Source organism: Tenebrio molitor, chromosome 4 (genome assembly GCF_963966145.1).
Source record: "Tenebrio molitor chromosome 4, icTenMoli1.1, whole genome shotgun sequence".
In the NCBI taxonomy this organism is placed as follows: Eukaryota; Metazoa; Arthropoda; class Insecta; order Coleoptera; family Tenebrionidae; genus Tenebrio; species Tenebrio molitor.
In genome coordinates, this window is record NC_091049.1 from 14242221 (window position 1) to 14253625 (window position 11405).

The 11405-nt window shown below is 35.5% G+C and overlaps 2 long non-coding RNA genes across 2 annotated transcripts; both read left to right on the plus strand.

The window, feature by feature from the left end:
* The first annotated feature begins 237 nt into the window (after positions 1–237).
* On the plus strand, positions 238–694 carry LOC138128349 (uncharacterized). The gene is made up of 3 exons (XR_011158611.1): positions 238–305; positions 359–450; positions 552–694. It is a non-coding gene; the product is annotated as an uncharacterized lncRNA (long non-coding RNA).
* Positions 695–1218: 524 nt separating this feature from the next.
* On the plus strand, positions 1219–1988 carry LOC138128348 (uncharacterized). Its single transcript, XR_011158610.1, has 2 exons — positions 1219–1415; positions 1630–1988. It is a non-coding gene; the product is annotated as an uncharacterized lncRNA (long non-coding RNA).
* The last annotated feature ends 9417 nt before the right edge of the window (positions 1989–11405 follow it).

The following is an 11405-nucleotide window of genomic DNA, read 5'->3' on the forward strand; positions in this document are numbered from 1 at the left end:
CTCAAACTGGGGATAAAAAAAACACCATCTAAAAATGATTTGACGTAATTTGACAAAAACTAGTGTCATTATTCTGCTGCATATTTAATAATCCTAGTTCAAGATTCATCTAACTTATTATTTCGTTACAGTTTTCGTTTGTGTTTAAGTATTGTCATTTATTTCTTTGTTCTCGTTACATCTTTTAACTTGGTTCAGTTACTTGCGTTTATTCTAATACTTTAACATGGTCAGTAGCAAGTGTTGTGTTAGCGGCTGTTCAAGTTCTAAAAAAAATGGATTTCAATTCTTTTATGTTTCAAACGGTAAGACACCCGTTACATATACTTATATACAGTAACAAGCAATTTAATATTAGGAGTCAAAAACAGAGTACGGAGGGAACAGTGGCTAAAATAATTTAGACTGTCTGTGAGTTCGTGCTCCAACCGTGAACTACAAATCTGCTGTGTAAGTATCTACATACATAATAAAGTAAAGATTTAGTTTTTCTTATATTAGGTGATATAGGTATGTGGCTCTAGTATACTTAATATTATTTTAATTTGCAGAAACATTTTAGTAAAGATGACTTCTTTTGGGCTGAAGATTTTCAGCGATTGAAACCTGAAAGATCCGCAAAATGTGACAGTAAAAATATGGGAATGAGAAGAGTAGTATTGTATTTTTAAACGATTAAAAATTTGGTAACTTGTTTGTGTTTTATTAGTCGTGTTTTTGTAAATTTTAATTAAAAAGATATCTGCAACCAGTAAAACATTTCAGTTAAAAAATTTTGATTAATAATCGGCGACATAACCTAACATATTTTTGACATTTTTGACAGTAATGCCATTATTTAATTTAAAAAATCCCCAAAACTATTGTCTTCTTTATTTCACTTGTGCAATTTGCATTTGATATCTTTATCTTACAATCCACTCTCGCGAGGAATGGAATGGCGGTACCTCTATACGTAGTGTGTTGATCTACCGGGTGATCAAAAAGGACTGTTTAAGTTGGCAGTACAATTAAGAAAATTTTATATTTCGGTTATTTATAACACTGCAACCGGGTATGTTTTGTTGGTTTATTTGACAAATATCTGATGTAGGTATAGCATTAACAACGACAAGCCATCAACAACCGAAAGTTACTCCTGTTATACAATTTAAAATACAATTCAGTGTTACCAACTTAAACAGTCCTATTTGATCACCCCGTAGTACCTTAGGCAGAACCTTTTTGCGCTCCATCTATCGATTTCGAACGCAGTCGATTGAGACTTTTCCTCTTTTTACTTTGAGGTTAAATGTTTAAAACGTCAAGTAAAACATGAGTGCTATAAAATAACCAAGATCCGAGCTTATTTTGGATACATTCATTATTTTGATCGTCGAATTTTCCAAGATGTCTCAAAATTGTTGATTTTGAAGGTATTTTTGTTAAGTTGTTATGTCAAAACCCGTAACCTTTAGCTGAACAGAATCTCCATACTGTACACGTTCTGACTGATATTTCAGACCATCTCGGTACTCTTTTGCTATAATTGTTTATAAGATCCATCAGAAAGATGGCCTTCTCATCAGCGTTTTGAATTATATTATGTATTAAGTTTTTTAATTTAGCTAAACAATTTGTTCGTTTCAGCTTTTGGGTCAACACTTTGCAGTGGTACTGGAGATTAGCCATATACTCCGCAGAAATACTATTTACTTGAATTGATTTGGATGTGATAGGAATGGTTGGCATGACGAAAGACTCTACAGGATTTTGGGGTACAGGAATTTCAAGCGGAGTTACAGTGGGAAAAATGTAAAAAACAAAAACATTAATAAGATGACAGTAATTAATAACTGGAGGTTCCTGATTATGGCTGTGAAAACTAATAAGTAATTGATCGAAAAATGAGAAGAGGAAGCTCATTTTATTTTCTCATATTTCGTGGTTGACTTCGCTTCTATGTAGACATATTTCATGTATCAATAAACACCACAAGTCTGTTTTAATTATAGATACTTACAAAAATAGAAGGAACAGCATCTTTACATAAGCGTCGTCTTTTGGAGGTTGTAATTATGAAGTCTTGTTGAAAATGCCGCTCACAAATTTCTGAGTAATCCGTAATTTTTGTAGTGTCTCATATTACAAATACAAATTAAAAGGTTGTCCTTATCATTGTCTGCATAAATTTGCTTACCGCAAAACGTTTCAAAAGCTTCGAACCATTTTTGTCTTTGTTCCATATTGTTCGGAATTTCAAATAAGCGAACATCTTTTGCCCCACAAATGAAACACGCTTTTACCATTTTATGTAAAATAAAAGGGTAACATTTTAAATTGCCGCCAATATTGTAGCTTTAATTCGTTGATCGGCCACCGAGGGCGCGCCATAAGGTTCTGTCTTCTTTTGTTTCATGGCCACTCTGCAGAAACAATTATCATGGACAATGAAACGGCCTTATAAGCGTAGCTTTTTGATTCAGACGGCCTTGGTGGTACATACTGGGACGCGGTTTATAGTGGGACTTTTGGTATAGATCAAGAATTCATTGAAATAGTAGAGCTACATTTGTATGTATATATCTTCGACAAGTCAGCCGATGATCCCACGCTGGTGCACGTTTTATTTTTTTGCCGATTTGTGTCATAAATTTAAAGTGTGGTAAGTTACCGTATACAGAATTTATTTCGTGGTGTTACTATTTTTCATATCACTTTTTTCTAAATCCAGTAATCAATTTAAAAATCATACCCTAAGATTGTGTAAACATTACAGGTTAGGTTGGAATTGTAATTTATCATTAAAGTCGTACTGGTTCGATAAAATTAGTGCCTTTGAATTGAACTACCTTATGGTACTATGGCGGACAATAAATTTAGGCCGGCCTGTTTTTGCTTTGACATCAAAATGTGAAGCTGGCATTATGTTCAACTAACCCCATTTTTGATTTTTGTCATTCTTGTCATCGTGACAGCGATAATCAAAATTAAAATTGGGAAAAGAAGCGTGCACCAGAGAGAAGTGCTACTACAAATCAGTTATGCTAGTGCGTCATAATCTGTATGTTAGGAAAAGGGCGAAGGAAACGCCAAACAGCTTGAAAACCTTTAGTTTGACAAACTGACACATCAGTCATAATGACAATAAATGGTCGCTTGCATTGACTTTTTTGAAATGTCAGAAATTTGCTGGCCTAAATTTATTGTCCGCCATAGTACATACTGGGACAATATTCTGTGGTACATACTGGGACATGCAAAAAGTAGTGAAATTGTTATTTTTATTGCAGAATTAAAAATGCCAAAATTTCCGAGATCGCAGTTAGTAACAAGATGCAAGCAAAGTGCTCAGGACCATATAAATTATGAAAAAAAAATGCGTGTTGCTGTAGAAGACGTGATCCAAAACAAATTAACTATAAAATTTGCGGCACTAAAACACGATATAAGTAAATCGGCGTTACATCGAAAGGTGCAGAAATATAAACACACTGATGATAACTTCAAAGAAAGTTTTAATTTTAATCGGTCACATGGGTTTAAAACTATTTTTAATGCTGCGGAAGAAGAACTTCTTAACAATTATTTAATACAAGCTTCAGAGATGTGCTACGGTCTTAGCCTTAATCATACACGTCAGTTAGCCTATCAATATGCCATTGCTAATGAGAAACAAGTTCCGCAGTCTTGGCATAATAAGCAAACTGCGGGCTTGGAATGGATGCATATGTTTCGAAAAAGACATCCAACTTTGTCACTGAGAAAACCAGAGCCTACAAGTTTGACGAGAGCAACCAGTTTCAACAAACACAATGTTGGATTGTTCTTTACTAATTTGAAAGATGTAATAAGGAAATTTGGTTTTCAAGCCCACCAAATATTAAATTGCGATGAAACCGGCGTCACCACCGTACATAGACCTCCTAAAGTCTTGAGTTCAATAAAACAAAAACAAGTTGGTAAAGTTACTAGTGCAGAAAGAGGAACTTTAGTAACAGTCTGTGTATCGATCTGTGCAAATTGTACATTTGTTCCTCCATTTTTTATCTTCCCAAGGAAGAATTTTAAAGAAATTATGATATCAGGAGCTCCACAAGGTTCAAATGGAGCTGCACATCCAAGCGGCTGGATGACTGGGGTAAATTTCGTCCATTACATTCAACACTTTATTTAGCATACAAGATGTAGCAAAGATAATAAAGTGTTGCTAATCTTGGACAATCACGAAAGTCACTACGATGTACGTGTACTAAATCTATGCAAACAAAATGGTATAACCCTTTTAACTCTGCCGCCACACTGTAGCCATAAGCTACAACCCCTCGATGTGAGTTGTTTTTTTCCGTTCAAAGCTTTCTACAACACAGCAATTGATGATTGGATGTTAAATCATCCCGGAAAGCCACTGAATATATATGATATAGCTAGGATGGTAGGCATTGCTTTTCCAAAAGCTTTTACTCCTACCAACATTATAAAAGGGTTTGAAAAAACAGGAATATCACCACTTAACTCCCAAATATTTGCGGATAGCGATTATATGTGCTCTTCCGTAATAGACAGGCTGGAAATAGTCGGACATAGCGGACAAAGTAATGACGATAATGAACAAAACAATATTATTTATGATCAACCTACACCAGTAGCAGGAACATCTGGTTTAAAAAAAAAACACGATTAAAATAATCACCCCAGAAGCTGTTAGACCCCATCTGAAAGCGTCCGAACGTAAGCAATCAAGAAAAGGAAGAAAAAAAGCACATTCTTCAATATTAACCGACACTCCTGTGAAAAATGACATTGAAAGACGCTATGAAGAAAGGGTGGCCAAGAAGTCCGCAGGAGAAAAAAAGAAAAAAAAACGTAGTAAAGGTAGCAAAAAGAACACTTTTTGAGAATGAGTTAACATCCAATAGTGACATCAGCGAAGAAATTTGTTCTGATTCAACGGAAATTGAAAGTGAGTTAGACGATTTTGACGAATCCACTTACTTTGTGGACGACTTTGTTGTCGTCAAATATGCTACAAAGAAAACTCTCACTCATTATGTTGGACAAATTAAAACAATAAAAGGAAATGACTACAGTCTATCTTTTATGAAACGACTAACAGGTAAATCGAACCAATTCATTTTTCCTGAAGAATTAGATGAAGACAAGGTGGACAAAATGGACATCGTCCTGAAACTACCGCCACCTCATATTTCAGGTACTACCACGAGGGCATCACGCCAGTTTACATTTTGTACAGATTTATTGCAATTTAAAGGAATTTTATAAAGATATTTCAAATCAACGCATTTTATTACCACATTCCAGTAAGAACCACACTTGTTCCCATTAAGTACCATTACATGGCCTATTGTGGGAAAAGTGGTATGTAAAGGGATTTCCCAAAAACTAATAGAAAAGTCTTAGTTGGTGGTGATGTGATATCATTTCTTGCTTCCCATTGTTTCAATACATATTTGAAAATTGTCAGATGTAGTAAAAACGCCCCGAATAAATAAATAACGAATTTTGAAAATTCTCATCCCACTATGTACCACTCTACCCTACTATACGGGGAATTTCATAGAGAAAATAAAATACTATAGAATGAAAAGTCCCTAATAAATTTTTGGAAAATCGTTTAGCGCACCCTCACCACACCGCAAGAGGGCGCAAATGTTTTAAAAAGTCATGACCAACTTCATTAAACTATGTTATGGCCATCCCAAATGTCGAAAAAACGTAAACCAAATGACAAGCCGATGATGGAGATGAAGTGGCGATATCTAGTGAAATTTAGAATAACCACACATTTAAAAAGTTAAATATCAGGTTATGTTATATGCCATTTCATTGTCAAAAACTGTCAGTTTATACTTTTATGACACTATGGCAGGAACATGAAAAATTAGTTAGCGTCTTAGAACCTCGAATTCTGTAATTCTTGCATCGTTTTACTCCGAAATGATCAAGCTCCACGACGAAATTCACATTCGGAGCGGTTTTGCTGTGATCTTTCATACTTGCGTGTGTAAAAACGTATTTAGAGGAAAGTTAGCGTCTTAAAACCTCGAATTCTGTAATTCTTGCATCGTTTTACTCCGAAATGATCAAGTTCCACGACGAAATTCCCATTCGGAGCGGTTTTGCTGTGATCTTTCATACTTGCGTGTGTAAAAACGTATTTAGAGGAAAGTTAGCGTCTTAAAACCTCGATTTCTGTAATTCTTGCATCGTTTTACTACGAAATGATCAGGTTCCACGACGAAAACGTATAAACTGACAGTTTTTGACAATGAAATGGCATATAACATAACCTGATATTTAACTTTTTAAATGTGTGGTTATTCTAAATTTCACTAGATATCGCCACTTCATCTCCATCATCGGCTTGTCATTTGGTTTACGTTTTTTCGACATTTGGGATGGCCATAACATAGTTTAATGAAGTTGGTCATGAAAAAGTCAAAACTTTAAAATCAAAGTAATCTCAATAATCTAAAAATCAGTCAAAGCAGTGTCAATCTTTATGTCACTATCTTGTAATTCAAAATGAGGCTGTGTCACGTTCACAAATAATGTAGTACCGCTGCTGAGATTGCTAAATTTGTTGTTGAGAGAATCAAGCAAAATTTATATAGAAAACAGTCAACAAATTGAAAGAAAAATAATACTTCAAGACCAAGAGATTACACCATTATTTGATACACCATATCTTATTAAAAGAATTAGAAATTATAGGATAACAAAAGATTTAGTTTGGGAAGTAAACGAAGAAATTTTAAGTGTGAAATTGGACCATATAGTGAAGGTTTATCTTTATGATTCAGCGTGGGGCGAATTAAGAGCCCTCCACAAAATTACGGACATGCAGATAAGATCCAAAAGATGTCCTATGCAAATTAAGTTTTGAGTCGTCATAATCATGATTAATTCAACTATCACGCTATTAGTTAACTGTGGTAATTTCTAATAACATTGTTGTTAATAATCTAATATATATTTTAACTAACAGGTAGAACCAACCTAAATGATGAAGACTTGGGAACTGCAAAAACAATAACTTTTTTGACAAACTCTTTGATAATAATCTGGAGGGAGGGACATTTCGCCCACGTTGCAAGAAATCTCTTGCTTGTGGAGTTTACAAAAATCCGGGGCACACAAAATTTTGGCAGGAAGCAGTCCTACACTTACGCAAGATGTACCTACTTTGGAAAATTTTTTGGATTAAAAAAACCGCACTTCCTTCCATAAAAAAAATTTAATGAAAACATTGGAAGGATTTTTGGATGTATACTAAAATTTAGCAGAAAGTGGCAAGTGTGAGTTTTTTAGAGTTTGTAACAAATGTTAATAAGATTCATAATATTTTCAAAATTATATTCAGTAACATAATTTCGGCCGATAACATTAAAAACAAAATTTCAACGGTAATTCAAACATAAGTACTGTTACGTTATAAATTACGCTCCCGAAACTGGGCAACCCTGTTACCGGTTACAAATCCGGAATGTTCAGGGGTATAACGAACAAGTCGTGGCTTCGACTCGGTTTACAATGCGAACCACGAGAAACGCCGACTGAAGCTGAAAAATTGGTGAGAACAGCCCGGAGTACGGGAAATGGTACACAATCTTCCAACTAATCGTTTATTCAGATGTCAAACAATGAAAATAATGATATAAATGAAAAAGAAAACAACGAAGCCTGACTAGCCCTTTATGGCGTGTACAAAATTGAATAACCTAACTCCTCGGAGGGTCCTCCGGGTCCCAGATATTCAACGAACGAGTACCGGCGAAACAAAAAAAAAAAATTCCCTTCTTTAGCGAAGGAGGAAGGCCGACTGGTCCTACGTAACGTCGCTATTCGGCTACGCCGCCCGCATAAGCGGGGAGGTCCTCCAAGTCTTCCTTCGCTCCAAAAAAAAAAAATTGAAGTTGAGATGTTTTTCTCCGGTACGGACCGGTGAAGAACCACGCGCAAAAAAACGTTCGGTGAGCGCGATACACAATTCCTGGCAAGGTCACTCACGGATTGATAATCGTTCGTGAATATAAAAACCCGACGGACTTGATAAGAAATTTTTTTCTTAAGTTAGTACGATTAATGAAATGACGCGCCTTATGACAAAACTGCAACTTTAACAGTGGAACAAATTATAAATCCTAAACGCGATATACAAATTAAAGGAATTTGATAGAACTTTTCATCCGTCGAAATAATGAGTGACAATGGAAATTTGACTATAGTTAAATACAAACGCTCAATTAGTTCGACGGAGTGACAAAATACAACCGAAATCTTTGAGAAGCTACGGCCTGTAAAAATTGGGGTGTCACCACTGCTCCGGACTTGCTGGTGGGTAGATCCGGCACCTTCCGGTTAGTCCGGGGACGACCTAGACTGACAGAACTCGACGAGATCCTGATCCGCAAAAGCGTTCGGTCTGGAACCTTCCGTAGTGAAGTCCGTGATCCGCTTGGCGATGTGGGCGGTGGTACTTAGACGAATCGTCTCCAACGGCCCTCGTGAACTCCACTACGTCGTCTCGTCGGCCCTGCAAATTCACTCGATCACTGTCCCCTTGACTCTCCCCAGGCACTGACAACACCACCGGCAAAAGGTCGTGAAAAATCCTCGTTCTGTCTCTGGTTCCCCCGATTTATAGCTTCCACCCCCTCTGTGCGCAGATTTTTCGGCGGAAGTCCGAGTACGTTTCCGTCGCGATGGATTCTAGAACATTCTAGAAAAATCGCGAAGATTTACAATCGCGCGGCGATTTAAATCGTAACAGTACCTAATATTAATTTTTCGTTCACTTAAAAATAAAATTGAAGATGAAATTATTGGTAAAATAATTCATTTAACCACATTTACATTAAGGTGTAAAATTTTAAGTAGTAGGATACGAGAACGGTAACATGTAGGAATAATATTTATAAAAATGAAGCAGAATTGTATCAAAAACGGTTGAAAATAAAATATCGAAAGTATTGCTGGCGTTTTAATTTGTTGTGAAAATTTGCGATGATAAAAAAAATCAAATAAAAGGTAAACTCATCCAGTAGGCTGTGATTTTGCACCCTCACCAGGATAAGAGATGGCGGTAAACGCTTTGTGCCCAAAAAATGTATAGGGAGTTTGCGTTCTATATGTTCTTATTTTGTCTATGGGGAATTTTCAAAAACAGACATTTCTCGAATGCGACAGGCCGGATAAGAGACGAGTCTCTTATAAATCAAGGAGGCCGTGATCTAAACATAGCGAAGTATTTGGTGAATTTAAAAAAAAAGGTCGATACGTCTTCCAAAACATCAATCATTTCACGGCTTTTACAACATTTCTTAATTCCTTTGCTATCATATATTTTTGTATTTTTAAACAATTCACGTCCAATTTCAAGGTAATGTCGTACAACTTTGAACACCTGTTCAAAGTTGTAACTAATGTTTAAAGTAAAAGACAAGATTGTAAGGCTCTACTTTTTTACAAAATTTGGTACTTTTATTGTCATTTTTTGGCAAAAATGAACCGCAGACGAAAAAGTGGGGCCAAGTACAAAAACTACGGTAAACAGGATTTGAATCAGGCACTGTCTCTCGGCAAGCCTCAAAAAAATTTAAAATTTCCTTAGGAACTCTGCCACAAAATGAATAACGTACATAATAAAAGTATGGGTCGTCAAACTGTATTTTCGCAGAGGGAAGAAAATTGTTTTGTATCTCATCATCTGTTGAAAGCGGCAGAATGGGGTTTCCCGTTTGATTTAATGGACATTAGAATTATAGTTGCAAAACTGTTTAAGTCGAATTGGCCGTGTTGTTCGCGAATTTAAGAATAACTGTCCCAGTTCCAAATGGGCGAGAGCATTTCTAAAACGACACAGAAGACTAACTCTTCGCATGAGCCAAAAAATAAAGAAAGCAAAGGCATCAGTATCATGCAAAATAATTGGAGATTATTTTGCCAACCTACAACAGACAATGGAAAATATACCGTCATCAAATCTATTTAATTAAGCTGAAACAAATTCAACAGACAAAATGGGGCGTATTCTGTAACTGTTCCGCTAAATTTTAAAGGCAGTTAAATTAACTTTTTATAGTAACGACCAATCAGGGCTTGAAATTTTGAATTTTAAAAGACGCTAAAATTTTAACGCCCCTTTAAAAATTACAGAATACGCCCCTATAGCACATATTCTGTAAGCGATATGTTAATTTTTTGCGGGCGTTAAAATTTATAATTGTAACACCGCGAGCTATTCTGTACCGACAAAAATTAACGCACGGCTTTTATTTTTAGAATTTGCGTTTATAATACGTCTACAAACGTCAGTCAGTAGGAGTCGTTTATGGCTTTATAAAAGTACACTGTACTTTAATGAAATTTTTATCAATATTTCAATGTATTACACCAATAAACTTCCAATATTAATGTTCAAACTCTACTTTTTAACATCTGTTGCAGATGTAGTTGCATCCGTTACCTTGAATTACCAATTAATACGAAATTCCCTAGAATTTGAAAATTTATTTTTTTATTTAAAAATTAAAATAAGGGTGCAAATTCTAAAAAATAACATAAAAAACTATAAAAATTATAAAGGTATTGGCGCACTCGTCCCATAGAAAACTCCCCTACGGGTCGTTTTCTACACCTGGGACTCGTGCGCCAAATCAACCCTTATAAAACTCGTTCTTTATAGTGGTCATTCTGTAAGCAAATACGTTAAATTTTAACATTTTAAATCTCAATTCTGTAACAACGAAATTAAACGCAGCGCTAAAATGAAATATTTTAACGCACACGCTAAAACGATCGGATATGTTCGTAAAAGTAGTCAAAATGCCGACCATAGTAGGTTCAAAGTCACAAACGTCTGCGATTTCGTCACTTTTTCGTACTTACTCATAACCTCAAACAACAAAAAGTGAACAAAACCAAACTAACATGCCTCGCTTGACTCGAATGAGTAAAATTCAAAAAACGTTTTTGGTGACTCATTTAGAAAACAATAAGTTTCTACTGCAATCGAATAAGCTAAAACCCTCGGAGTTGGAAAAATTTGCAAACGGGTGGAAAAAGTTTGCAAGTGAGCTGAACAAATTGGAAGGAGCTGAAAAAAATGTTATTCAGTGGAAAGATGTAAGTAGCTAAAATAAAGTTATTAATGTAAATGGGGACAGGTCATACCTAAATACAAAAAATTTAACAGTTATATTTTTCTGGGTAGACATTAAATGAATTCAAAGTTAATACTCGAAAGAAAGCTCGTTTGCTTCACGAAGAAACTGTAGGAACGGGGGGTGGTCCAAAAACTCTAAAGCCGTTATCTGAATTGGAAGAAAGGTTAATGGCATTATTGTCAAAAATAGTGATCACATGGGCACCAGATATTCCAGAAGGATGAATCATTGAAGATA